This window comes from Palaemon carinicauda, chromosome 22 (genome assembly GCF_036898095.1).
Source record: "Palaemon carinicauda isolate YSFRI2023 chromosome 22, ASM3689809v2, whole genome shotgun sequence".
Lineage (NCBI taxonomy): Eukaryota > Metazoa > Arthropoda > Malacostraca > Decapoda > Palaemonidae > Palaemon > Palaemon carinicauda.
In genome coordinates this window covers 55854180-55881868 of record NC_090746.1, presented here as the reverse complement: position 1 = coordinate 55881868, position 27689 = coordinate 55854180, and the positions used below count along the sequence as shown (strand labels likewise).

The window sequence follows — 27689 nt, the reverse complement described above, 5'->3', positions numbered from 1 at the left end:
ACTGCACATTCTCGCTAAAGATGACGCAGTACCTCATAAAAATATAAAAACATTACATAAGACTTTGTTCCTGTCGTGTATGATCACATAACACTCTCAAACAGTTACTGAAGACTTTGTTACAAAATTTTGTGAGATAGAAAGTTAATTCTTAAAAATTGTGTAAATTTACATATACATTACTAACTTGAATAAAGAATTCAATGAAATTAATGACGAAAGTCTTACATAATTTACATAACATACCAACGTCTACATGAGAGGAGCTAATTTTAAGAGCTGGGTATCCATCTCTTCAATGCATAAATAAAATATAAATGAAATCATTAATAAACTACTGTATTTACTCTACACCAGACCAGCTTCATAAGATAGCTCACCCCAATATGGATTATTTATTTCCAGCTTGAATCCATCGATTCAGCCCAAGATAAATAATCTGCAACCAAGTTAGCCTTACCTGATATATGCTTTACATTAATACAATATGGTCGCAAACATAATGACCACCTAGTTAACCTTTGATTATTATTTTTCATCTTATTTACAAAAGTTAAAGGATTATGATCAGAGTACAATGTGGTCGATTTACATAAATTAAAAACTTGTTTATCGCTGCGAGCAGCGCAAGCAGTTCTGTATCAACTGTCGAGTCGACTCATTGTTGCTTCTTCAGCTTCGACGACATAACACACGCAAGGTGAGGAACTCCTTCCTTATCTTTTTGCAATAAGGCAGCTCCAATCCCGTTATCCGATGCATCCATAAGGATACGTGGATGAGGAATTTCTTGGTGCAATCCGGTGCTCGAAGTATCGGTTTCAAATTTGATATGGGCTTCCTCAGATTTTTCGTTTTTCCTGATATCTTGATAACAAAGGTCCGGTCACTGCTTTCCTCCAAAATCTGGAATGGTTCTTGGAACTCAGCGAGAGGAAATCTCCTTAACGATGCGTAGACCAACACCTGTCGTCCTACCGTAAACTGTCTGTTCGTACTCATCATACCAAACCTTTTCTTTGTCCGTCCATAACTCATTTTCATGTCTTACATCAGGTTATCTTATAGGGCTGGTGGATGGGCAGGAGCATTTTTCATAAGTAACAACAAGACTTGGAGTGGGAGGTTCTTGTCCAAGAGGTACTTTTTGACCTCAGGATCAAAAACCTCATTGACCTATTCCACAAACAAAATGTAGGGCAGGTTACTCAAGCCCTGTTTTACCTCCACATAATGCGCAAGTGCTTCTTCTGGACCTTGCACTTCTTAAAAGGCCTGTGGATTCTCTGAGTGATACACCAGGAGGAAGTTTGATTTTGCAATCTCCACTTGTGTTAGCACAGTACAGCAGGTTAGATTATTTTTTGTGGGCTTGTAGATGGAAATAGACTTCTCTTATTTAGTAATGAATGTTTGCCTCAATGCAACTCTTCCAAAAACGATCAGTCTCGTCACAGTTGAACACATGCTGTTACATGTAAAACTCAGATTCCACGAACCTTTAAAATTCTGAAACAAATTTCTCTGCTGCCCTCACATCGAAGCATGCACCCCCACCATGTCACAGTACAATAAGGATGTCTATTCTTATCTTGAAGTTTTCGAACCAGCCAAGGCTTGCTTTGAATGCTTCTTAGATGTTTGATGTACCTAGCTCCTTTTTTACAAGGTTAGCAAACAAAAACTGCTTGTTTTGCAAATAACGTGTTTGGTAATCATATCTCCTGCAAACGGCTTCTCATTATTACATGTGAGAAGAAAGTTATGTTTGTTATCTAGAACATGTGGCTGTTGTTTCCTCAATGTCAGCACCCATTTTGCAGTTTCAGTTGCTTTTATATCCTCTCTCTTTCAGGATTGTGTCTATTGTAAATGTTGTACGATTGTACATTTTTGCCAGGCCTGCCACAGTCATACCATCATCGTACTTTTTGGACAAATTCTTTTTTATGCTATAATAATCATCTTGCTTTCTTTATGGATATTTTTGGGGGATGCTGTCCAGATGCTGCTGTATACTGTTTAGATGGGTAACGATGTGAACGATGGGTCACCTCTCTATGAAGAACAAGAGATCAGAACTTTGATAAATACTGCTAAAACATAAGGTGATGGTAGTACAATTCCTGCAGAGTGCATGAAAAGTTAAGGTCTTAAGGGGGAATCGCTCAAAGGCAAAGAAAAATAGCACAAAAATCATGCGAACGATGTGTGGATGGCATATGGGTGCTGTGCGACTGTTTTCTGTGCAGAACATTCTAGTTTTTATAGTATTTTTTTTTTATTACAAAAAAATTTAAATACTAACTATACTTTTTGTTCCCAGAATGGTAAAATGGACGTATATCAAAATCAAATTGTATGGACCCATACCGAAATGAAAGTATTCCAAGTTACTTGTAAAAAGAGGTATTACTGTACAGTATATACACGTAAAAACACACAAACACACACAAATATATGTATATATAGTACAGTACATGGGCATGTTACTTCATAATTACAATCAATATATAAAGATTTAGTGGTCTACAAAGTATAATGATAAGATATCTCTGGACAAGTAGAGCTACAGTTAGTTTCCAGGATAAAACAAAATTAGTATTTACTTTTTCCTCTAATACTTACTGATGATACGTTTTTCAAAGGAGTTAAGATTGTGATATCATCATTAAATTCTGTGAAGCATTGTGAAGAATCGTTCATTTATTTCAAAATTAATATTGACATTTTCCATTTAAATCTCCTTAACTTTCATTTATCAATATTTGTTAATTAGCTTACAAGTGTCCAAATATATATGTAATTTAAAGTTCTGCTGCTATAATGATGCCAATATGAATGCATATCCGTTTTTAAGAGAATTAAACTGATGACATGCAAAAAGCTCAGTGGTGGCTCCCTTACTCCTTTTGTAACGAGAATCACAAATCTTGCACAACTAAAAAAGAAAAAGGAAAGGGCATCATTCCCAGAATTAAAAAATATCTCGAATTTGTATTTTATTTATAACTCACTTCATATTAAATATATATTTTAGGTTAAGAGATTCATAAATCATTGTACAGTACTGTAAAAGTTTTAATATGTTACCCATCTTCTTTTCAGGTCAGTGGCAATTTTCAAAACATCTGATAAAAGTCTGCTCACCTTTATCAAAGGTTTCTATTAGGTAAGAAGAATGAACTGTTAGTTATAAGAACCTTGTTAAGATTTATTTATATTATATATTTTGCCCTACCTCATTTCTAATTGCAATTAAATAAGTTACAAATACATAATCGTTTACTATCCTTTGGCTTTTTATACTATTTCAATTAATCATGAGCAGGGAGCTTCAAACTGGCTGCCTTTTTAATTTCACAACTCAAAAGACTGGATTTAATTCAGTCTTTTTATGTTACACCTATATTTTTGTATCTCATTACAATAGTATTAATTGTTCTAAATTACTTTAAATGCATCCATGTGTAATGTAGCATATGGCATTCAATTTCTATTTCTTACATCTGAGTGAACTCGTTTAACTTAGATTACTTGTTGATTATATGTAGAATGTAAGTTAACATAGATTATTGATTATAAGTAGAACATAAATCAACATGCATCACATATTCTCTAGATGATCACATACTTCTACAGTAGTGTACTTGTTAAAACAGTGGTTCCTACCTTTTTTTTTTCTTTTTTTTTTTTTGCCACTATTCTCAAGTTTCTATTTTCAAACAAACTTTGGTATGAAAAATTATCAATATAAAAATTTGGAATTTTTATCTTAAATTGAAAAAATACAGGTCACTTTGGCCTTCATCACATTCAACTAAACACGAATTTTCTTTATGTATATTTCAGCTTGCTGAATGCCCTTACAAATATATTTCAGCTTGCTGGACACCATTATAATGTCTATGAAATTTCACTTCACTTTTGTTTTCGTGTCTCTATAGTGTGTGCAATCCTTTTGCTGTAACATTACTGTAATTTTATGAAGTTTTCCATGGTTCCTAAGAAAGATAGTCTTGTGATTCCAAACGTAATCTAGTTATGATGGAAGATAAGGTAAATACTGTTTAATATCAAAGTGATTATTAAGAAGGGAAGTGTCTGATAGGGCTCTAGTCTCAGTGATGCAATTTTCAATAGTATCAACCATCATATACGATAGGGAGTCTATTCTCGCACGTAACTGAAAAAGCGTCCTAGTCAAAATCTGCTGACATCAATGCTGATACAGGAAAAGATAGTCTTTAGTTGAAGTACCCAGAGAAGAAAAACACTCCATTAAAAGCTCTAGATCCGGGGTTCTCAACCCTGGGGTCGGCAAGCAATTTTCTTGGAGTCGTGAAAATATGGTAATAATCTAAAGGGTTTTGGCCGATAGGATTCTGTAGGTTTTACCAAAATCTTTCCCAATTCCGACCTGAGGTGGTATACATAAATTTAAAAAAGGATAGAATAACCATACTCAAACTGAGTTATTTCCTTTCTTTGCATATATCTCAATCTGACGATCAACAGGGCCGGTCGTTCACATGTACATTACATTGCTGTCTATTGGCCTTTCTCAGAACATTTTGTACAGAGAAGGTTTAATAAAAACGATTATCTCCGTGGAAAATATTTATAGGGCCTTATTCGTAGATTTAACAAATCTGTATTTTATACATTTACACACACACACATATACATATATATATATATATATATATATATATATATATATATATAATATATATATATATATATATATATATATATATATATATATATATATATATATATATATATATATATATATATAATATATATATATATATATATATATATATATATGTATGTTTGTGTGTGTGTTTTTGTCTGATAATTTTTGTCAATTAAAGAGATTGCATCTGGCATGTCAGTATCATTGTGCTACCAGTCGACTTGAACAAACAATGAATTTGTATTTGGAAATTTGTAGGTATGGAGCATTGTTATATTTAAGATTGTTGTAAATTTCATTATTTAAATTTATATCCGAGATTTTTTTTTTTTTTTAATTCTGTTAAAGGAACTTTTTGATGTTTGAATTATTTATTAATCATGATATCTATTAAAAACGATATTTTAACTACAAATTAGGAAACTCAAAATAAAGTCATATATGCCAAAAATATTAATGTTTATAAACCTAAGCTGCTGCAAGACATGCATATATAAGACAGAAATGACAAACGAGTTGTTGGTGATTACTTAAAATGCAGATAAATATTATAGTCTCAAATTCCATAAAAAAAAAAACAAATTGTAAATGAAAGAGAGAGGGGAGAATTGTGTGTATGTAACTGTGAATATGCTTTTGTGTGAGTGTGTGCACTACATACATACATATATATATATATATATATATATATATATATATATATATATATAAGACACAAATCACACATATATTTGTGTTTACATGTTTTCATGGCATTTTCACTATTATCATAGTTATCATTAGCAAGTCTTAATTGACTAATTTTAATTTCTCTTCTCTCTCTCTCTCTCTCTCTCTCTCTCTCTCTCTCTCTCTCTCTCTCTCTCTCTCTCTCTCTCTCGTTTGATTTTACAATAAGTTGTTGCAATTATGGCAATGGAAAACAACAAAGGAAAACATGAATATATGGAGGACTACATTAAAATCGATTATACCTGCTTTATCTCAGCAGAAAAAAAAAAACTCAATTTGAGATGTGCAATGAAGTGATCTCAGAAGAATCAATGACGCAGGATAAGTTAAGACATTATTTTGAGTCGAAAAATGCAAAGTTCAGTAAAGAAAGCCCGGTGTTTTTGAAGACTAAGTCTGTGGATCTAAAAAAATCTTGTCTTCACAGAGATGGAAATTCTCAAAGACAAAGTAAATCTGCTTTACTAGCGTCTTATACAGTATCATATTTCTGAAAACTTGGAGAAAAAAAAACGGCATGCCATTGGTGAGGAATTAATTTTGCCTTTTGCAAAAAAATATCGTTAATGACATAATCGAAGATCAGGGAGTTAAATCCTCGGAAATTATAACTCTTTCTAATCATACTGTACATTCCTACTTGATCTCTTCGCATTAAAAGTTGGTGAATCAACATATATATGTAATTTTCCTCACTTATTAGTTTATGTGCGATATATAAATAATGGCGATTTTAAGGATGATTTTTTTTTCTTGTAGACCATTAGAAACAACTTAAGGTGTGGTATATTGAAAAAATAGGATCATTTCTTAAAAAGCAAGGATTGATGTGGTAAAATGTCGGTGGTATGTGTACTGATGGTGCACCTTCTATGCTAGGTTGTAGATCTGGGTTTCAACAGAAGGTAAAGAATATTTCTCCAGAAGCTGTTGGAATTCATTGCATGACACATCGTCAAGTATTTTCTGCAAAACATTGCCGAAGATTTGAAAACTTATGCAATCAGTTGTTAAAGCAGTTAACTTTATAAAGTCAAATGCATTGAACAACCGCTTGTTTGCTAAAGTATGTCATAAAAAAAAAAACGGATTCTAAGCATGAAGTTCTGTTGCAAACTGAAGGAAGGTAGCTACCAAAAGGCAATCTCTTGCAGATATTTTTTTAGTTGAATACTGAGGTGAGAGAATTCTTATCTCGGCAGGGAAGAACAAAACTTTCAGGTTTCGTAGGTGATATGAATAATTAGGCAAAAACTACATAGTAGATTTTTTCACAATTTTGAATTCCCTTAATCTTCCACTTCGGGAAGAAAATTCCGGCATTCTTGATTTTGCAGAAAAACTAAATGCCTTCCAAAATGAAGCTGGATCTTTGGGAGTAAAGGATGAAAGAGAAATTTGTACATGTTTCCCACATTAAATGCATTTGTTGAAGAAAATGATACTGATATTTCATACAAACACAGTTTTCAAAGTTTACTGATCCTACTTTCTGGAGACCTTATAAAGACTAATTAAGCCAATATTTTCCAGAAAAGCCCGAGTTATCCCAGACCTTACCTCAAATAAGCCATTTGATGCAACAATTTAAAATGTTCCTGCTGAAAGATATCAATAGGAATTTATTTATCTTATTAAATCTGACAGTAACAAAGCTGACTTTGATTCCCTAACAGAGATTCAGTTTTGGATAAAGCAATTACGTCGATATCCAAATTTGGCTGAAGGTATGCTTAAAATGTTATGCCCTCTTCTTCGACATATGTGTGAAGTGACCTTTTCATCTTTACTTTTAATAAAGTCGAAGCTGAGAACTAATCTCCATGCTGAAGATAAACTGCATGTGCTGTATCGAAAACATCACTGCGGATTGGGATACTGGCGATGGAAAAGCAGTTTCAACCATCATATGAAGAACATCACTGTTTATCATCAAGATAATGTTTGTGTTACTCATATCAATAACATTCCATTATGCAGTGTGTGTTCTATAAAGATATTCTATTATTATATTACATATAAATGCATTTTTTGGTTTTTGCTATTCAATGATAAACAGTATACCTTAATCAGTTATGTCTTTTTATTTAAAAATAAGAAGAACAAAGCCTTGATATGTGAATGGGGTCGTAAAAAGTATGGTGAAGCTGAAATGCGTCACCACTGGAAGAAGGTTGGGAACCACTGCTCTAGATGGTTTTATTGTTTTAGCTTATACAACATTAAGATTCAGCACAATGCCTTACCTCATTACCAAAGCCAATGAGGAATTTCCTGCATTTTCAAAGATTATTGAGGACACAGAATTCTTACCATATAAATATTCAAATTTAATGTAAAGGGCGGTTTGTGGGAGCAGATGTTGATACATTCATTAAACTAAAGAAGACCATATGAGGCTGCAAAGTCATAAAGGACGATCTAACTTATGCTTGGGGGTAATTGTATTGGTGACTTTAGACAAGCCATTCTTGATTATCTTGTGACAAATCCCAGGGGACTGAAGAATACCCCGAATGCATCTTTTCCTGTCATCTAGTAATGGTCTTCATTTTTTAAGGCTAGTTCATCTTGGCTGTCAATAACCATAGTGAAGAGAAGAACTTTTCATTTCAAGTCCTCATAATTCTAGACATACACATAGCTATCCCACTAAATTCGTGATTTTGACTAATGTGAAGGTGGTGCACTTGTCAACTACCACCACATTGCTCTTCCAGGTTAAGGACCAGGGTGTGATAATGCATTTTAGGTGCTACTAACCATGCCAGATTCTTTATCAGGCTGTCAACATATGTAATGTCAGAGTAGGCATGAACATTCATCGGTTCAGGAAGAAATAAAATATTTACCAGACTGTACTTAACATTGTATCATCAATAAGACTTGGTCGGTGATTACACAAGTCAGCGTTAAATTGAGCACGGAGAGTTCAAGCCACAGTTTGTTGATGGTTAGAAGTTTTCATTTTGCCTTAATTGGTTTTCCATATTGCTCACTTGGTGATGCATTAGGAGGAGGAGGATTTTGATGGTTCTAAAGATAAACAAGTTAGACTAAGTAGTGAAGGTTTGATAAAATTAGAGACAGCACCGGAATGAGAGAGCTTCTTAAATCAACTTTAAGGAAGTTAACAGAAGAGATTTAAGAAGTATTTTATCACCTCTTCAAATGTTTTGGAATATTCAAAGCACAAATCCCAATTGGCAAGCATTTTACAAAAATAATAAATGGTACCGATACATTCGTTCCATAAAAGGTACTCTGAAATGAGAAGATGCACACAATTGAAAAGACATTGGGTCCATTTCCCAAAGTCAAGAAATCCAAAGCCCTTCAATCTCTACCAGAAGAGCGCTCTCTACAAAGGTACTGAAATAGTCTTGCATATAATTAAAATCCTTATTCTCTTCTAACTACCTTCGTGTTTCATCCAGATACACTATAGTACCAATCATATAATTATTATTAAAAGGAGGATATTAACCAGCCCAATGAGTCAAGCTTGACTCTTACGCAGCTGGCCCAATTGAATTCGGGGAGAAAAAAATATTTATATCAATGCTAAAATATATAGTCAAAATCACCATCATCATCATCATCTCCTACAACTATTGATGCAAATAGCCTTGTTTAGATTTCGCAAGTCTTCTCTATCATGAGCTTTTAAAAAAATCAAACCTTGTTCATTCATCATCTCCTACTTCACGCTTCATAGGCCTCAGCCATGTAGGTCTGGATCTTCCAACTCTTCTACTGCTTTTTGGAGCCCAGTTGAACATTTGGTGACCTAATCTCACTTGGGAAATGCGATGAGCATTCCCAAACCATTTCCATCTACCCCTCACATGAACTCATCCACATATGACACATGAGTAATCTCAATAACAGACTCCTTTCAGTAATCCTGTCCTGACTCCCAATATTCTTCTGAGGGCTTTGTTCTCAAATCTACAAAGTCTGTTGGATATTGTTTCACTGTCATAGCACAACTCATGTCAACATAGTAACATCGATTTTACTAAACGGATAAACTGTATAGCCTGATTCTTATAATTTCAGATTAGATTTCTAAATTTTACTTAACGTAAGCATTGTCTGATTAGCTTTTTTTAAGTCTTTTATTAAACTCCAATTCTAAAGACCCTGTATTAGATATTATAGTTCCTAAATATTTAAATGATTCTACCATATTAATCCTTTCTCCTTCCAATGATATTTCATCTTCCATTGCATATTCTCTTCTCATCATCTCTGTCTTTCTTCTATTTATCTTGAGCCCAACCTCGTGTGATATTCCGTGTATTTTGGTAAGCAAGCTTTGCAAATTATGTGGTGTTCTGCTAATAAAGACAGTGTCATCAGCATACTCTAGGGCAACTAATTTCCTATTACCAATCCAGTCCAACCCTTCTCCACCATCCCCAACTGTTCTATGCATTACAAAATCCACAAGGAGGATAAACAACATAGGTGACAACACATTCACATGAAGTACTCAACTGTTCAATGGAAATTCATTTGATAGGACTCCACTAACATTAACTTTGCACTTGCTATGCTCATGTACAGACTTGATCAATTTACACATTTAAGAGGGACTCCATAATAACGCAGTACCCTCAATAAAATTGGCTGATGCACACTATCAAAGGCTTTTTCATAGTCCAAAAATGTTATCCAAAGTGGATTTCTTTATTGTACACATTACTGTACAGGTCTTAAAATGAAAATTTGGTCAGCAAAACTTCTACCTTTTCTAAAACCTGCTTGTTCATCTCTCAGTTTTTCATCAATCTTCCACTCTAGTCTCTTTATAATGAGCATACTGTAATTATTGCAAGAAGTCAGATCTCCTTTTCCCATTTTCACCAACATTTCTAGCTCCCATTCATCAGGTTTTGCCTCTTCATGTCACATTTTACAAAATAATCTTGTAAGTATTCTAAGAGTCACTTCATTTCCAGCCAATATCATCTCAGCAGTTATTCCATTGTACCCAGGGGCTTTCCATCTCTTGATTTTGTATTGATGGCTTCGACTTCCAACACACTAACTTCATTCATGGGCACATCAAGGTCTTCCTCAGCTTCCGGTATATCAATGAAATTATTCCCTTCACATCTATTCATGACTTCCATCCAACATTGCCTTTCTTCATCTTCTGTTGTTATAACAGATGCATCTCTCTTTTTGATGGGTATAAGCTTCTTCTTTACCCTACTAGAGATTTCATTAATAATTTTAATAGCAATTCTCACACCATAGCCACTCCCTGAATTCATAGCTTTGTCAGCCTCATCTACTTCCTGTCTAAATATTCTCTCCAGTCATTCCTGGCTTTTCTTTTGACCTCACTACCAATACTGGAATATTTTGCATGCTCTACCTTGTAATTTTCATTACTTCCTCAAAAACTTTCAACAATGAATTTATGTCCTTGTCTCCTTTTTATTGTATCCCAAGTACATGTATCATTTGATATCCCTGGCTTTCTCCTTGTAACTTTATGTCCCAAAACTTCACTACCAACCAACTGATATATGTTCCTAATATCACACCATTCCCTGTTAATTGTCTGCTCTTCATCTCTTAAAGTCTATTAGACTGCAAATTGAATCCAAATGTTTCTCAGTGCACATTTTCTAGTATAAGCTTAGTTATATCAAACTTAGGTATTCTATCTACATTTCTGTTGGGTGCTTTCAGTTTTAATTTCAGTGTGGCAATGAGGAGCTGGTGATCATTATCAACATTTGCACCTCTATAGCTTCTTACACATCTCAAGAGTCCTCCTCTCTTTATGAATTGCTATGTGATTCACTGTATTTTATTTTTTTAATTGCCACATGGCAAAGTCCATCTATATTTGCAAATGTTCTTATGCTGGAAAAGAGTACGTCCAATAACAAGATTGTTTGCTGAACAAAAATTTATAAAATGTGCTCCATTTTCATTTGCAACTTGCCAAGACCCTCAACACCCATCACATTCTCTATACCTTGATTATGCCTTCCAACTTTAGCTTTGGGGTCACCAAACACAATTTGCATATCTCTCTCTGGAATCTCGTATATTATATTCTGCAGTTCTTCATAGTATTCATCTTTCCTTTCTTCAGGGAAACCATTTGTTGGTGCATAGCAAACTATAACACTCATATTGCAGTTCTTTGATTTAAACTTTGCACGTAACAATCTACTGTTTACAGCTTTCCACTCCATCAATGCCTTTTCTGCGCTTGGTATCATTATCATTCCTACCCCTTCTCTTATAACTATCTGTTCTTCCTGAATATATATATATATATATATATATATATATATATATATATATATATATACACATACATACTGCATACACACACACATGCGCACACACACACACAGACATATATATATATATACAGTATATATATATATATATATATATATATATATATATATATATGTCTGTGTGTATACTGCATACACACACACAGATATATATATATATATATATATATATATATATATATATATATATATATATATATATATATATATATATATTTATATATATATATATATATATATATATATATATATATATATATATTTATATATATATATATATATATTTATATATATATATTTATATATATATTTATATATATATATTTATATATATATATATATATATATATATATATATATATATATATATATTATATATATATATATATATATATATATATATACCCTTGGTCTAAGATTATTTCATAAATTCATTCTCCACTTTTATGACTTCCTAATCAGATTAATAATTCTAACATTCCAATTAAAAATTTTAAATTTTTCTTTATTATTTATAAACCAGGAGATTCTTAGCATCCTCCTAAACCCGGGACTGGGGTCATTCTGTTATTTTCTCTTCCCATTAACTAACTAAATCCATAGAGGATTCATTGACTAGATTCATCAAAGGATAGCTAGTTCCTTGTGATGCACAGTGCCTATCTAACTAAGGCAAGTGATCCCTGCTGGTCCATACTAATTCCAGTAAGATCATCTACCAGTCATCAGGAGTAAAAGCCGAAAAGACTTTATCTATCGCCTTAAATCCAGCCCGTCACCCTACTGCCAGTAAATATATTGGATTAAAATAATAATAAATCATGAGGTAAAAATCTGTGATAAACAAATTCTAATATTAAATCTTAAAAAAGGAGAAATTCACAGAGTCCGATCAAAGATAGATGAAACTTTCCTCACCAAAACATAAATTTCTCTCTTTTAAAAACTTTCCAATCGTTAAAAATATTCTTATGGTTAAAATACAATCACACTCATTGCACCTGAGAACTATTTCATATGGTTCAGATATACACATTAAATACCCATGAGTCAGTTTTGTGTGGCTTATATGCAATACCAAGCATGTAGGAGAGACACCAAGTTTAAGGTAAACAACACATTCTATACTTTTATATTATTCTTAAAAAATTACAAATACATATTCCTTTATGTGCATAAAAGTTATCATATTCATGTTATAGTGCAATGGAGTGAAAGAAAAATATTAGTAACATGGACTAGTTATAAAAGTAAAATGATTAATTTGAGCTTGGAGGATGAACAAAAAGTATGTAGCATTTATTTTCAATAATTTTTACTTGTGGTAACTTGTTCATATTATGCATTTTAAATGCATTCTCAGCTCTTAATATAGACAAAAAAGATTTGTTCCGTAACTGAAATACAAACCACGCTATTTACATGGGGGTAATTACTTCGGCGTAGCTGAAATGACGAGCCATGAGAATTTTAACGAGGGTTTACTACCCCTCCGCTAGTTAGCAGGGGGTAAGGAGGGGTAGCTTGCTACCCCTCCCCCCTCACACACACAGTGAGTGCTTCACTTTACTTTTGGCTCGGAGAGACGACACACCTGTCTGCGCTCTCCTCCGTTTTTGACTGCCATAATCTGTTTTGCTTTTTCTTTCAGTGTGTGTTTGAAGTTGGCCTCTATTCTTTCATCATGCGTACGTGCCCTGGACAAGCCGGCCGCCCTTCTGGTACCTTTATGTCGGCCTTGGACACCGATCCTCACTCCTTATGCCCTCAGTGTAGGGGCCAACGGTGTGATAGGTCTAACGTATGTATCGAGTGTAGGGAGTGGTCTACCTCCCAGTGGGAGAGGTTTGCCCAGCGACGCAAGAAGAAGGCTAAAAGGGATATTTCTCCTTCAGAGGCTCCTTTGAAGAGAGAAAATCCCAAGACTTCTTCCGTAGCCCTTTCCTCCTCCGAAGCTCCCACTCAAGCGGTCTCTCCCGAGAGGCCAGCGAGTGGTAGCGTAGACCGTATTGCTGTTGACCGATCCCGGGCTGCGGGAGAGGTAGTTGCCTCCCATAGCGAGGCAGCTGCCCCTCCTCCCCCGGAGGAGGATTTAAATATTTATTTTCCTGTTAATAATAATGATTTATTACATCTTTAGGCTTCCTTGGGGCTTCAGGGTTCCCCCTCCAGGGAAGCCCTGTTTGACATGATCAAACTGGGTGCGGCTGTTAAACAATCGCCGACGACAGCAGAGATAGATCCTCTGTCGGTCGTTGACGTTGTTGTAACGGAGGCATCGAGTGGTTCTGCTCAAACTCCTGTGCCTGTTGTTGCTGAGGTAGCTGAAGTCTTAGGTTCCCCCTCCGAACATCCTTCGAGGGAGGAACTAAGTCCTACGGTCTCTTCTGCCGGTGATTCTCGCCCCCGGGGGAGTTCACTAACAGAGACTCCTCTGCGGAGGCCCTCTAAGGTCAGAGTTCTGATCCAACGGCCCCTCGTGGGCGTATAAGGCGGAAGGCTCGTCCTCCCCTTCGCCGTAGAGGCCTTCCTTCTCCTCACAAGGGAGTTAGGAGGCGCCTCTTCGGCTCGTCATCCCCGCAGTCCTCTGCGGAGGAGACAACTCACCGATCACCGTTCCTGCCAGCTACCACCTTAGTCCTCTCCAGGGATCGTTCGCGATCCCTGTCGGAGGATGGTCGTCCTTCGGGACTTTGTATCCAGTCACCCTCCAGACATGTTGTCCTGCCATCTCCTTTCAAGGAGGATGCGCGCTACGTGCCATCTAAACCTGTCATTGCGCAGGCACCGGTCCATTCGGGGCAAAAGGGCAATGAGCGCAAAACTGCGCATCATACCCTTGCGCGCCAGGTTATACCTGCGCGCCCTCCTGCTGTTGCCGCTGATCCTGATTTAGCGCCACGGCGCTCACCTGCGCGCGTGCACGCAAATGTTCCAGTTAAACGCCAGGGTTCCCCTGCGCGCCCACAACCATCGGCGCGCCCGCGCCCATCAGCTGTTCCTGAGATAGCGCTCCCGCGCCCACCTGCGCACACGCACTCGCCTGCGTACACGTGCCCGGCAGTTCCTGACAAACGCGCGGTCCAAGAGGCACCTAAGTTAGCGCACAGGTGCTCACACGTGTCTCTAGACGACAAACGCGTGGTCCAAGAGGCACCTAAGTTAGCGCACAGGCGCTCACAGGTATCTCTAGACCCCCAACACTCTTATACTACTAAGGGTGATGCGCGCCAACCTCGCGCGGTTCCTGTCATAGCGCAAACGCGCTCGCCAACGCACCAGCGCGCTTCTACATCACAGCGCGCAGTCCAGGAGGTTCCCAAGATAGCGCACGGGCGCTCACAAGTTCCCCTGGACTCTCTGCTAACGGCGCGCAATATAAAAACTGCACACAATGTTCCAGTAGCACGCGAGGTTCCAGCTGCGCGCCCAGTTCCAGTCCCGCGCGCCCATCCCAATAGCGCACACCTACACGGTCAGTTCCTGCTGCGCGCCCATCGCAACAACGCACTCCTGTGCGCCCACATCTTGATGCGCGACCGCTCCCTCAACCTCGCATGCCCACGCCCACACTCACGCGTGCGCAAATATCCTGCTGCGCATGATTCATTTACTCACGATCCAGATCAGGGCTTTTCACGCGATCACCAGCGTGATCGGCGCAACGATCGCCAACGCGATCACGCCCGCATCAGGGGTACAGGCGGACAGGTCAACATCGCACTCCCCTCCCCGCAAGCGCAGAACAACAAGCTCGCCGGAGGAGGGGAGGTTTCCGGACAGGTCTAAGGATCTTTCCTCTTCCTTCATTGCAGATTCTCAACAGGCGAACCCTCATGTGTCGACTCATCCAAGGGATCGAACGATCCCCTTCCCTCCAGAGGGAGTATCTGACAGCGCGACTGTCAGCCAGCAGCCCTGGTTTGGTACCATTGTCAGAGCGCTTATGCAAGCAATGAAGCCTGTGCTTTCTGACTTGGGTCACAAATCAGTGGCAACTTCCTCCCCCCTGAAGAGGAAGAGAGGAGTCCCAAACGTGTTAACTTCTCCAAGGACTATCCTGTCCCCTCGCAAGTCCTTACATAAGGCTCCTACCCCACCTCATACTTACTCTCCCTCCTCTGCGGATGAGTATTACCCATCTTCAGGAGAGCCCGAAGATCCGGTCCGTTCCCCCATCGCACCAATGGGGGAAACTCCGCCGCTTCCTGAGAAGTCCCCTCGTGTAGAGGTGGCGAAGGCCTTACATCCTTCATTGCTGGAGTCCTGCATCTCTCCTAGGAGGGAGCCGAAGGACTCGAAGACTGTTCCCAAGTCTTCCGCAAGGACCCGACAGGAACCAGATAGACCTTTGGAGAATGTCCGCGAGTCTCCCCAGGAAGAGCCTCTGGGGACGGGAGACTTCGCTGCCAGTGCGTCAGGAGAGCACCAGGAGTCAGAACATGCGTTCTGGCAAGTCCTGACCCTCATGAGGAACCTCAGTGGGATCCCAGACCCAGAGATTCCTCCTCGGGAAGGGAAGGATACGGTCCTGGACCGAATCTATGGCACCCAGAAACCCTCTAGGGCCAGTGCAGCTTTGCCCTGGTCTCAGGGGATGAAGAGTGCCAGAGACAAGGTCGAGGGCCAGCTCTCTGAGCTTGCCTCCTCCAATAGATACAGTGCTGGTAACAAGCTCCTCCCTCCTCCTCGAGTACATCAGAGGAGGTACTTTGAAATCCTAGAGGAGACTTGTTTGAGTCTTCCAGTACACCATTCGGTGGAAGAACTCATTGGGGGAGTTCCTCTTGAGAGACTCTCCAACTGGCAAGTGTCCTATTCTGCAACTGAGATCCTAAGCCAGGAGAAAGTTGCGAAGTGTGCCATGCAGGCAACTTCGTGGCTGGACATCTGGCTGGGATCTCTGGGCATCCTGGTACATTCTGAGGACCTGTCCAAAGAAAGTACCAGGAAGGCACTGGAGACATTCTTACTCTCAGGCACGCGAACCATCGAGTTTCTGGCCCATCAAGTCTCGAGCTTGTGGGCCAACACGATTCTCAAGCGTCGGGACGCAATGGGTGAGAGGTTCCACCAGAAGGTCTCCAGTTCTGATGTTAGCAGGCTCAGACACACTTCCGTTCTCGGTAAGAGCTTGTTTAAGCCAAGGACGTGGAACTAGCCTCGGAGAGGTGGAGGAAGTCCAATCAGGATTCCCTCATCCACAAGGCCCTGACATCGAGGCCTTACAAACCTCCAGCAGCTCAGCAACCCCGTCCAGCTAAGGACACTAGGAAGATAACGACAACGACAGCGAAGCAGGTGTCTAAGCCCTTTCCTGCCAAGGGCAGAAGGGGCAAGAAGTCCTCCAGGGGAGGCGGCAAGAATCCTAGAGGGAACGGCCGAGGCCGTAAACGCTAGGATTGGCAGTCCCCCTGCATGTCCACCAGTGGGGGGATGCCTATAAAGTTGCGCGACAAGGTGGCAGATCGCCACCTTACTTAGAAGACGGTGTTCCTGCTAGCTTTGGCCTCGGCCAAGCGAGTCAGCGAACTACATGGTCTCTCATACGACATCGCCCATTCAAGGGGATAGGGGGGAGGTAACGTTCAGGTTCGTCCCTGAGTTTGTTGCCAAGACTCGGTTCGACTCTTTCCAGGTTTCGAATCTCCGATCTGTAACAGATGACCCAGACCATCTCCTACTTTGCCCAGTAAGGAGTCTGAGGTTGTATCTTAAGAGAAAAGCTGCAGTTCGTCCCCAGGTTCAAGCCTTGTTCGTGAGCACTGGGAAAACGAAGAGAAGGGTCACTAGGAATACCATCTCAGCCTGGATTCGCAAGGTAATACACCTGGCCTTGAATCCTGACCCTTCTCCGTCACGTCGCCCTAGAGCGCATGATGTCAGGGGCATAGCTACGTCCCTGGCCTTCAAGAAGAATTATTCAGTGACGCAGGTCCTGCAAGCTGGGGTGTGGAAGCGTCAGACCACCTTCACAGCCCACTACCTGCAAGACGTGACCCACAGGAGACTCAATACGTTTTCTATCGGCCCTGTGGTGGCTGCACAACAGCTGGTCTAAACCTCAGGCTCCTTAATGGACAAGTAGCAGAAGGTTGAGGGCATTGTTACCTGGATTTAGTCTGCATGAATGAAAAGGTATGTCTGGCCCTTATTCTTTTCTTCATCCTCTCCTCCCTTGGAGAAAGCAGCATCCTGGGTTCTCTGCACAGCTGACCTCAAACCACTGCAGGTAAACCATGCTTCCTTGTGTTCCTAGTATCAAGTGTAATACTGTCATATCCCCATACCCTGACGAGGTGGTATTGGGAGAGTCCTAGCCTAGATTTCCATCTGAGGAACTCCAGGTCAACTTCCTGGGACAAATCACTTTTCACCTTCGCACACACCTTACGTAGGCCGCAGCAGTTTCACAGCCGCTAGCAAGGAGCAGGGATTCCTTATTGTCTGAGTACGTAAACACTCGAATATGGAATCCCCGGGCAAGCCAAAGCCAGTATGGCAGGGACTTACCACCCTTCCGAAGGGTTAAGTCACCCCATGTAAATAGCGTGGTTTGTATTTCAGTTACGGAACAAATAACAAATTCGTAGATAATTTGTATTCTTCCTAACTATACAAACCTTAGCTATTTACACATATTTGCCCGCCAGCCCTGTCCCCCGGGATAAGTCCTACCTCTAAGTAAAGTGAAGCACTCACTGTGTGTGTGAGGGGGGAGGGGTAGCAAGTTACCCCCCCCCCCCCCCCCGCTAATTAGCGGAGGGGTAGTAAACCCTCGTTAAAATTCTTATGGCTCGTCATTTCAGCTACGCCGAAGTAATTACCCCCATGTAAATAGCTAAGGTTTGTATAGGTAGGAAAAATACAAATTATCTACGAATTTGTCATATCCTATTCCTTCAAAACCTACATTATAAGAAAGAGCTTTTAGTTCACAAATATGTCTAACTTAAACTAATGCCAAGAGGAAAACTCTTAGCCATGAGATCTTTAACCGAAATATTTTTCTAATATTCAAAATGTGAACCTTTTAAAAATTGTAATACTGTACTACATCTAGATTAAAATAGAAGTTGCTCTTACAACTGGAGGACTTTCAATATTAAAAGACAAAAATAAATTTCCCACAACACCTTAAAAGGGTAAATCTGATCCTAGATGCTTAAGCACAGTATTAAGGATGGAAGTGTAGCCCTTAATAGCTGAAACGGACAATTTGTTTTCATAAAGTAATTGCAAATATTTAACAATATCCTCCAAACTATTCCTAAACACTCATTTCTTGACTTTTAACATAAAACATTCCAATGGCTCTAATACAGATTATTAGGAGACAGCCTTTTTAAGCCTAGGATAGGCAATCTAAAGGACCTAGAAAACACTTTGGCACTGTGAATACCGTGAACTGTCTCCATACGGGTAAATCTAGAGCATATGGGTTTGGATTACTGCCCTCAAAAGCTGTTGTCTTGAAAGATACGTTTTCAATAGCAACCACCTCAGACACTCCAACAACAGAGGCAAAAATAGAGCCACCAGAGTTATCCTGCTGTTTGTATACCTCTGCACTTGTTTATCCCTGTTGAAATTTGGAAAATAGTGGAAAGGTGTACAGACCCTGCATCAACCGACCTTATAACAGGGCATCCATCTTTTTTCCTTAACAGAATTAATTTGCAATTACCTTAATTATTCATTCATATCTAAACAAGTTAGACAATCCAAACAAGATCAAGATTCTGAGGATTTGTAAACTTCTCTTCTATAAGAGCAAATACAAGACGAGGAACTCAAAAATATTCCCCATTTCATTATCCAGAAACATTTTTTAGTCATCTAGGGGAAAAAATCACAAATTTTAAAGGTAATTTGTATTTTTCGTACCTTTTCAAACCCAAGTCCTTTGGTAGGGAGAGATTCTAGCAATACTTGTTAATGGCCAGTGAAGAATTACAGAGCTTCTGGCAACTGCCACCCAGTTTTACTGGAGGGGCAGATCTATGAGTGTGCTGCGCCTCCATTCAGATTCTGACTAAGATTTACAGGGTGGATGTGGAAGGAAGTGAAACTTAAAGGAACTGGATTTTTAAAGTAAGGAAAAAGGCAAATTACCTTTAAAATTTTCTTTTTGTTCTAAGGCGAATACAAACCCTCGTTCTTTAGTAGAGGAGTCATGCTGAGGAGGGATGAAGTCTGGCTCTACCAACTGGCTGGTTAACAACTGGGATCACAATGTTCAGTCTGGATAGAAGATCAGAGCAAAGGCTCCTTGCATCACTTGACCTAATGCATCATGGCCTAGATTTTTTCTATACAAAAACCCTATCTTCAATGGGAGCAAAGTTCTTTTTAAGGCAAATATAAGAAATGGGTTTGCCTTGTTTGTCACGCTCCCCCTTGAAGTGTGGGGATTTTACATTTTGCTCTTAGTACAATGACTACCCATCACTAACGAGCTTACATACATCATTGTCCGTTCCCGATCCATAACATTTTACGGGATGAACCCAAGACAAGAAAAGCGGAAAAAAAGACTTGTCATTCTCACTTTTGAGGCTAAAATCATGATGTGAACACTATCTTAAGACAATACTTCCATGACCTGAAAAGGAGCAGGCCTTGTTACACCACTTGCTGGGCAGAAACCACAGGTTGTACATAGAACGTATCCAGGGACCTGAGTGCGTAATCCCAAGATAGTGTGCCATGAAGGTGGTCTGTCTCTTACAGACACCAGCCTTCAAAACTTGAGTAACTGTGTGGTTCTTTCGGAAGGCTAATGTAACTCAATCCTTCTGATTTCATGAGCTCTAGGAGGATGTGAGGCCAATGCATAGGCTCCTCATTCTTTGTAGGCTCTGCTGATGACTTCGCGAAGCCAACGGAAAAGGCGTTTTTAGAAATGTTCAACGTCGTTCTCCGTGTGCTAATGAAGAGATTCAGCAAGTGTGGTCTACATTATCTCATTTGTTTTATGTAAGAGCCTTACTGCCCTTACAGGACACAAAAGCACGTCATCAGGGTTATCGATCGTTTATTTCAGCGATGATACCAAGAAGGAATCAAACCTAGTCATTAATCGAAGGGTTTCGTGTTTTTGCGACAAATTTGCGAACAAGGAGAATGAAATCTGTCTCCACCACCAAGAATACAACACCAAGTATTATAGGCCATGCAGTGTCCCAATCTTTTGGACAAGGCATAGGCTATTAGAAACGCTGTCTTAAGAGCGAGATCCCTGAGCGAGATCCCTGTCTGTGGGTCTCGTCAAGAGTTCATAAGGAGCCTTTCGAAATGATCGAAGGAGCGTGGTAACATTCCAAGCTAGGGGTTGATTTCCCGAGGGGACAAGATTTTTCTAAACTTCAAGTCAAAGCCGATAATGCCTACAAGGAAGAGAGGTTATCTCTCTCAGTCTGAAGACCTGGCTCAATGCTGAGCAATAAACTTTAAGCCCAAACTGAGAAGAGTTTCTCATCCCCCAGATACGCTAGAAAGTCACCAGTCACCACTTTGCAAGGAAGACTACTGTTGAAGACTTTTAGAGGCTTCCAAAGAGTTGTTTCGCAGTTGGTCATGAAAAGCCTATCTCTCTTAGGAGATACTGGATAACCTCCAGGCGTGAAGAGACAGCCAGTCCACTGTACTGTGGTGTTTCTTCAAGTGTGGTTGACATGGGAAGTTGTACCAAGCTAGAAGCTCTCGGAACTACTATATACCATTTCAGTGCTACCGGAGTGATCTGGAGAGTGGGCGTGATGATTGGCTCTGCTGATCACTTTCCTTACGAAACAGAACAGTAGGAAGGCATAAATGTAGAGGCCATCCCATGGGTATTAGAATGCGTCCTCCAGTGCTGCTGCTTGGTCAGGCACTGGTGAACAATAAACTGCGAGTTTGTTATTGAGGTGAGAGGCAAACATATCTTTGAGGAATCAAAGAGCATTCTGAACCCACAATTTGATTGCGATGACTCAGATTGTCTTCGATGATGTTTAGTTTCTTTGAAATAAACCATGCTGACAGGGTTATCCCACTGTCCTCCGATCATGAGTGCATGCTCACAGCTTACTGGCAAAGGGGGTGAGAAACAGACTCTCCTTGTATTTTTTTATGTAAGCCACTACTGTAGTATTGTCACTTATCAACACTACTGAATGACCTTTCACTATTCTCAAAAGTGGATCAGTGCCAGATATCCCCCTTTCAACTCTGATATGAAACTTCTTGTCTATGTCTTCCATTCATAGACCTGACGTAGAGTGAGTTAGGATATGGGGTTCTCACCCTTCCTTGGACGCATCTGAAAACAAGACGAGTTCCAAAGGGAGAACTTGCAATAGGGCTCCTTAGATTAGGTACCTCTCCTGCAGCTACCACAACAGATCATCTTAAGACTTCCTATGTGACCTTGATTAGCATATTAGGAGAGTCGGATCTCTACAGCTAATTGGATTTCAGATCCCACTGAACGTAACAAAGGTGTAACCTGCAATGTAGAATTTGATGTTCCTGAGAAGACAGATGTCCAAGTGGTCTCTGCCAGCTCTATACCATGAAAGATATCCAATGTCAAGAAGGGGGGTTGCGTCTTTCCTCAACCTCTGTAACCTGTCTTGTGATGGGAAAGTTTTGTCTTGGACAGACCATGTCGATGTTCAATCCAAAGCAGACAATGTTCTGACTTGGGGTGAGAACAGACTCCAGATTTATTCGGTTCATCAAGTCTTAACAAATTTGAGAAGGTCCCTGTGTAGCAGAAGTTGGGATATGGACAGCTAACAACTGCCAGTTATCAAGGTAGGCAAGGTAACGGAGAAATCTTATCCCCATCACGTGAGCCAAGTTTGAAACTAGCATGAATACCCTCATGAACGCCTGAGAACTCAAAGCAAACTTTTCTGTTCCTAGAACAAATCGAAGATACCTGTACAGTTATACCTCTCTTCACGAAAGAATCTGCTTATGAAATTTTCAAGCTATGAAATGAGATGCGAAGATTTTTCTGATTCTCATTGCAAAATATGTTTCATGATAATAAAAGAGATTTGCCAGCCAGGCCAAAAATAAAATAGTCCCCCATTAAAAAGAAAGAAAGATAATGGGTTGTTCACATAATAGAAAATGTATCTATAATAAGAGTAACTATAATAGTACAGTACATATGGTACTGTATACTTTGTATATGTACAGTATTGTACTGTATGTATTGTATTTTCCATTTATTATTGCATTGTTCTAATAACTACCTAATTTAAAGGTATTAACAGTTATTTAGGTATATTGAATGGCTTAAATGTATTTGGCTGTACAGTATTTCATTGTGGTTATACTGTAGCGTTATTATAAATTTAATGTTGTGTTTTTGTAGGGTTTGGAACAAATTAGGCGATTTACATGTAAAATGTGACTCGTAACACTAAATTTTCACGAAACAAAAGCCACTCCAGAAAGAATTAATTTCGTGTTGTGAGGCATTACTGTACAGTACTTTCATTAATGAATAAATGCTTTGTAATTATCTGGCATCATAACATCAGTGGTCATTGATACCAATGCAAGTATGCTTAATTAATAAATAATAACTTTAGGATAAAAAACTAAAATAAAAATAGAAATTAATAAATAACATTGAAACTTTCAAAATTTAATATATTTAAAAACAAGTAAGAATGTCAGCCCCCAATGTGAACTTGAAAATGCCACTGGCATAATAAAAAATGTCCCCTCCAAGAATATCGGTGAGGATGTACCTGCCATCTTCACCACTTGCTTCAGGAAGGAATTGTTCCCGATACCCACGAGACCGGAACATTCAATAAGTAAATGCCTCACAGTCAGACGAACCAAACAATCATCACAGTGTTTGGAATTACTTGAATGGGAAGATCGCGAGTCAGGCGAGAATGACCAAGCGTTCGGTCACACTCGCTAACAAGCTGTAACTGCCTGGGGGGGAACAAGTGTGTGTTATTACTGAAGAACGTACAAGAGCGCCGTTGACTTATTCTCTGGCAAGCTATTGCAGTAGGTCATTTCATGGTGCGGGCATGCGCTCACCCATCCGAGCAAACATTATCGTAGGGTAGCATTCCCCTGGTCAAGATCTAGTGCTCACATGTAGCTCTGCGAGATTGATGTTGTGAACCTAATATATCATGTAGACTTTCATCAGTGAGAGGAGTTCACCCTCGCACCTTATTTGGTGAATGGGTGCGTGCTAACGTGCAAGACTTCTGCTAAACTATGGTCTAAAAGCCCATGAGCCGAAGCTACATGTGGCAAGGCACGAGCACTCGCCAATGTTCCCACAGGAGCTCGACATGAAATCTTAAATGCTCCAACATTCAGAATCACAAAAGAAAGATGAGAATCTGTGCGTGCGCACAGCAGTTAGGTTGGATTCTTTCCTCAAGAGGAAAGAAACCTTAACTGCAGGGCCCAAAGGTTCTGACTTAGAAAAACTAGGAAAGTTCTGTTGTTGTTGTATTTACAGGAGGAATCAAGACTGAACACGATGGGAAGGACCGAGACTGAACACGATGGGAAGGACCGAGACTGAACACAATCTCCGGACCACCTCATCGTCTTGCCTGGAAAGTGGCATGGGTGAATCCAGCACTCGTTTCCTAAAACATCGTGGAGTAGACCACTCAGACGAGGTAAATCTTACTCGCGAACGAGACAAGTGCTCACCTCTGAGGGGAACAACTCAGCGCGTCATAATCTGGGAGCTGACGACAATAACCAACGTCAAAGTCTGGGTTAGCCACATTGGTTTTCTGGACTTGAAAACTCCATGGAGTACTAGTCTACATTTGCTCTTGTTCATGGGCATTAGCGACATGAACAAAAGGTGAATGAGCCACACTGCAGTAAGGATATACGGTGAAACTTTCTCTTTCGCACACTGGAGATGTGTATTTTCAACTGCATCTAGTGTCTATACATTTAAGATAGGTACCAGGGGTCTATGGAGAGTCACTAATGTGAAATAGTTTAGATGAAATACAGTAAGTAATGGCAACATGTAGTCATAGCCCAGACTGATGATAAACATTCCAACTCGATTGCAGTCCATCACATTTCTGCATAAGCTAAACATGAACAACACTGGACCAAACGGAATCGACCTTCCCCATGGTTTTGTAGGACATATCCTAAACCATATAAGCAAGAAGTGTCCATTTGTAATATGGTAGGGCACAATGGGTCAAAATGAGCTAGTACGGGTGGCTGAGAGAGAGCTTGGCAAAGGCGGCGGCATGATCTGCCGCCCACGTGAAGGCTCTTGGGGCTAATCAGGGGTTGAAGTGGATCTACTGCAGCCGCAAGATCAGGTGAAAATTTTGTCAACTGATTAGCAAGGCCAATGAATGTAAATCTCAGATTTGCTGGCTTCAGGAAGTGACATAGCTCGAACTTTCTCCTTGTCAGCTGTGATGCCACTTTCAGAAAATTTATATCCACAAAATGATAGGGTAAGGTTTGTAATAAAAAAGATTTCTGCATTTAAAGTAATACCATGGGTCTTGTAATGTGATGAAACTGTTGACCCTGCATAAGTAAGAATAATAATCCCTATCATGTACAAGTATATCATCTACCACCTTTACAAAATGTTTGATGTCTTAAAGAGCTTTGTCACCTCTCCTGCAATAGGTATCTCCCTAAGCGCTGAATCCAATAGGTGAACGACAATAGCGATACCAGCCATCCTCTTCTGCTAATGGGATCTACCAGTACCCATATAATGCATCCATGATGGAGAAATACCCTGAAGAGGGATTGATAGTCCTAATTGCACTAAGCGGTGGTGGTGAAAGATGGGCCGGTCTTTTTACCTGCAAATTTAACTGTGGTGACGTGAACACCACCTTTAGGTCTGACTACAACCACTAAGGGGCGACACCATGGGGATGGCTGATTTCACCTGATTTGATGATGCCTTGTGCTACCATTGTCCCCAACTCAGTCTTGACAACTTCTTGAAAGGCTAGTGGTACTATACATAGAGTGTAATATGACGTAAGTTGTGCTCCTTGATGAAATTTCTTTGCCATTAGCACATCACTATATTCCTAGAAAAAATACTGTCTAACTTCTTCAGGTGACAAAATGGCAGAGGGTGGAGGAACAGACTTTGGTTCCGATCAATAAACTTGGCTGGCTGACACCTGACTGGTTCCTGATGAAGTCCTATTAAGTTTCCTATCTCGTCTTTGATGCTGAAAGTCCTAAGGAATGATCCTTAGGAGTCAGAGCGATCATAACAGTAGAGGTGTAGGGAGAGAGCTAAGGACGTCGATATACCCCTCGTATGAAATATCACCATATGGCATCACGCCCTCCACTGATCCCAAACCTTTACCTTTCATAGGTGATTCATCGGCATTGGAGAACTACAACTCAGGGGGTGGCCATAATTCCTTGGCTCTGATCCCTAGGGCTTGTAGATGATGCACTCCAAAAACAGTGGTACAGTACATGCACCAGTATCAAAGATAATGTTAATTTTTCCTGATTTACTTGCTGATGTCAACTATAGATAATGCACAGAATGGAAGCAGAGGTGATTAATAATCATAATAAATATCCCTCAGTTACAGCTCAAAAAGCTATGGAAAGAATAATGATGGGAATAACACTATGATAAAAAAAGAGCAACATACAGTAGATACAAGAGTAAACTAAGGTTGAGGATATTCTAACAACATGTAAGAAAAAAATGGACATGGGCAAGACATATTATAAGAATGACAGATAATAGATTGACATAAAGAATGATAGAATGGGTTCCTAGAGAGTCTAAAAAAAAAACAGGGAAAGGAAGAGAAGATGATGGACTGACGAGCTAAAAAAATTTGTGGGTTTAGACTGGCATAGAAAGACCATGAACAGATGCCAGTGGAAGGTTATGTCTGAGGCCTTTTGTCCTGCAGTGGACTAGTAATGGCTGATGATGATGATATACACTAGTATACATGACCTGTCAAAATTGACTGCTAAATATGTATAGATATGCATACACGTTCAACCCTTCCCAACCCCTCCCCCTTCCCTAACTATATAAAGGCAGTTTGGGCAATTTATGGGAGATTGTGGTTCCGAGTACTGTATACCTCTCGGGGTACCCCCTCACTCCAGGGTATGACTATTCTCTCCATCCTACCCGAGAGATGGGGAAGGATCGAGTAGTCATATGTTTGGCAATAATGCGTAGTGTGACAGGAAATTAATGTTAAAAGCCTTGTCCTCTTCTGACCTTAGGCCCGAGATTTGCTCCCTTCCTAGGTGAGCAGCCCACCTTTGGCAAAAAGCATCCGAGAACAAAAAGAATTGTGGGGTAGGAGCCTGAAGGGGCTATCCGGCTAACAGGGTTTCTTTTCTGTGCCACCATTGGAGGTTCGTCACAACCTCCTGAGGCACTGACAGCAAGGTTGCAGGGTGGTTGGATATATGTGACCACTGCACTTAGCGACGATGCATTCTCCCCGAAGTGGACGAGTTTCTCCAAACGGGAGAGGTGGCCTAGAAGCTTCTGCTAAGTGTGTGCAGGAAGTGGTTTCCCTTTCAGAAAAGTTTCTACTATTTCCCTGAATCTCAGGATCATGGTGGCAGATGAAAATGCTCTGGCTTGGACAGAGTCTATGTCCATGCCTAGGTACCTGAAAGATTGTTGAAGGACAAGGCTGGACTTCTCCAGGTTCAGTTGGATCCCTAACTCCTTGCAAAAATCTAGGAGTAGATCCCTGTGCTTCAACAAAAGAGCTTGGGATTCTGCCAGGAAAAGCTAGTCGTCCAGGTATCTCAAAAGCCTGATGCCCATAGCATGAGCCCAGGCTGAGGCAAGGGCAAAGATTTTGGTGAAAATTTGAGGGGCTGTTGACAGGCCAAAGCATAGCACCCTGAACAGG

At 39.9% G+C, this 27689-nt stretch overlaps 2 protein-coding genes across 11 annotated transcripts in view; one reads left to right on the top strand and one right to left on the bottom strand.

Moving 5' to 3' along the window:
- The window catches only part of Eip74EF (Ecdysone-induced protein E74), a 400337-nt gene that overhangs the window by 136678 nt on the left and 235970 nt on the right, over nt 1–27689 (top strand). For 4 of the 9 annotated variants that reach the window (XM_068346246.1, XM_068346245.1, XM_068346243.1 and 1 more), the window contains one exon: nt 3109–3172. The exons of the other annotated variants lie outside the window; for them this stretch is intronic. The gene's annotated coding sequence lies outside the window, so the exon portion shown is untranslated. The remainder of the gene's footprint in view (nt 1–3108; nt 3173–27689) is intronic. 9 annotated transcript variants of the gene reach the window in all.
- Nucleotides 1–27689, bottom strand: part of LOC137616459 (U7 snRNA-associated Sm-like protein LSm11) — a 288656-nt gene that overhangs the window by 157770 nt on the left and 103197 nt on the right. The gene's annotated exons all lie outside the window — the stretch shown is intronic.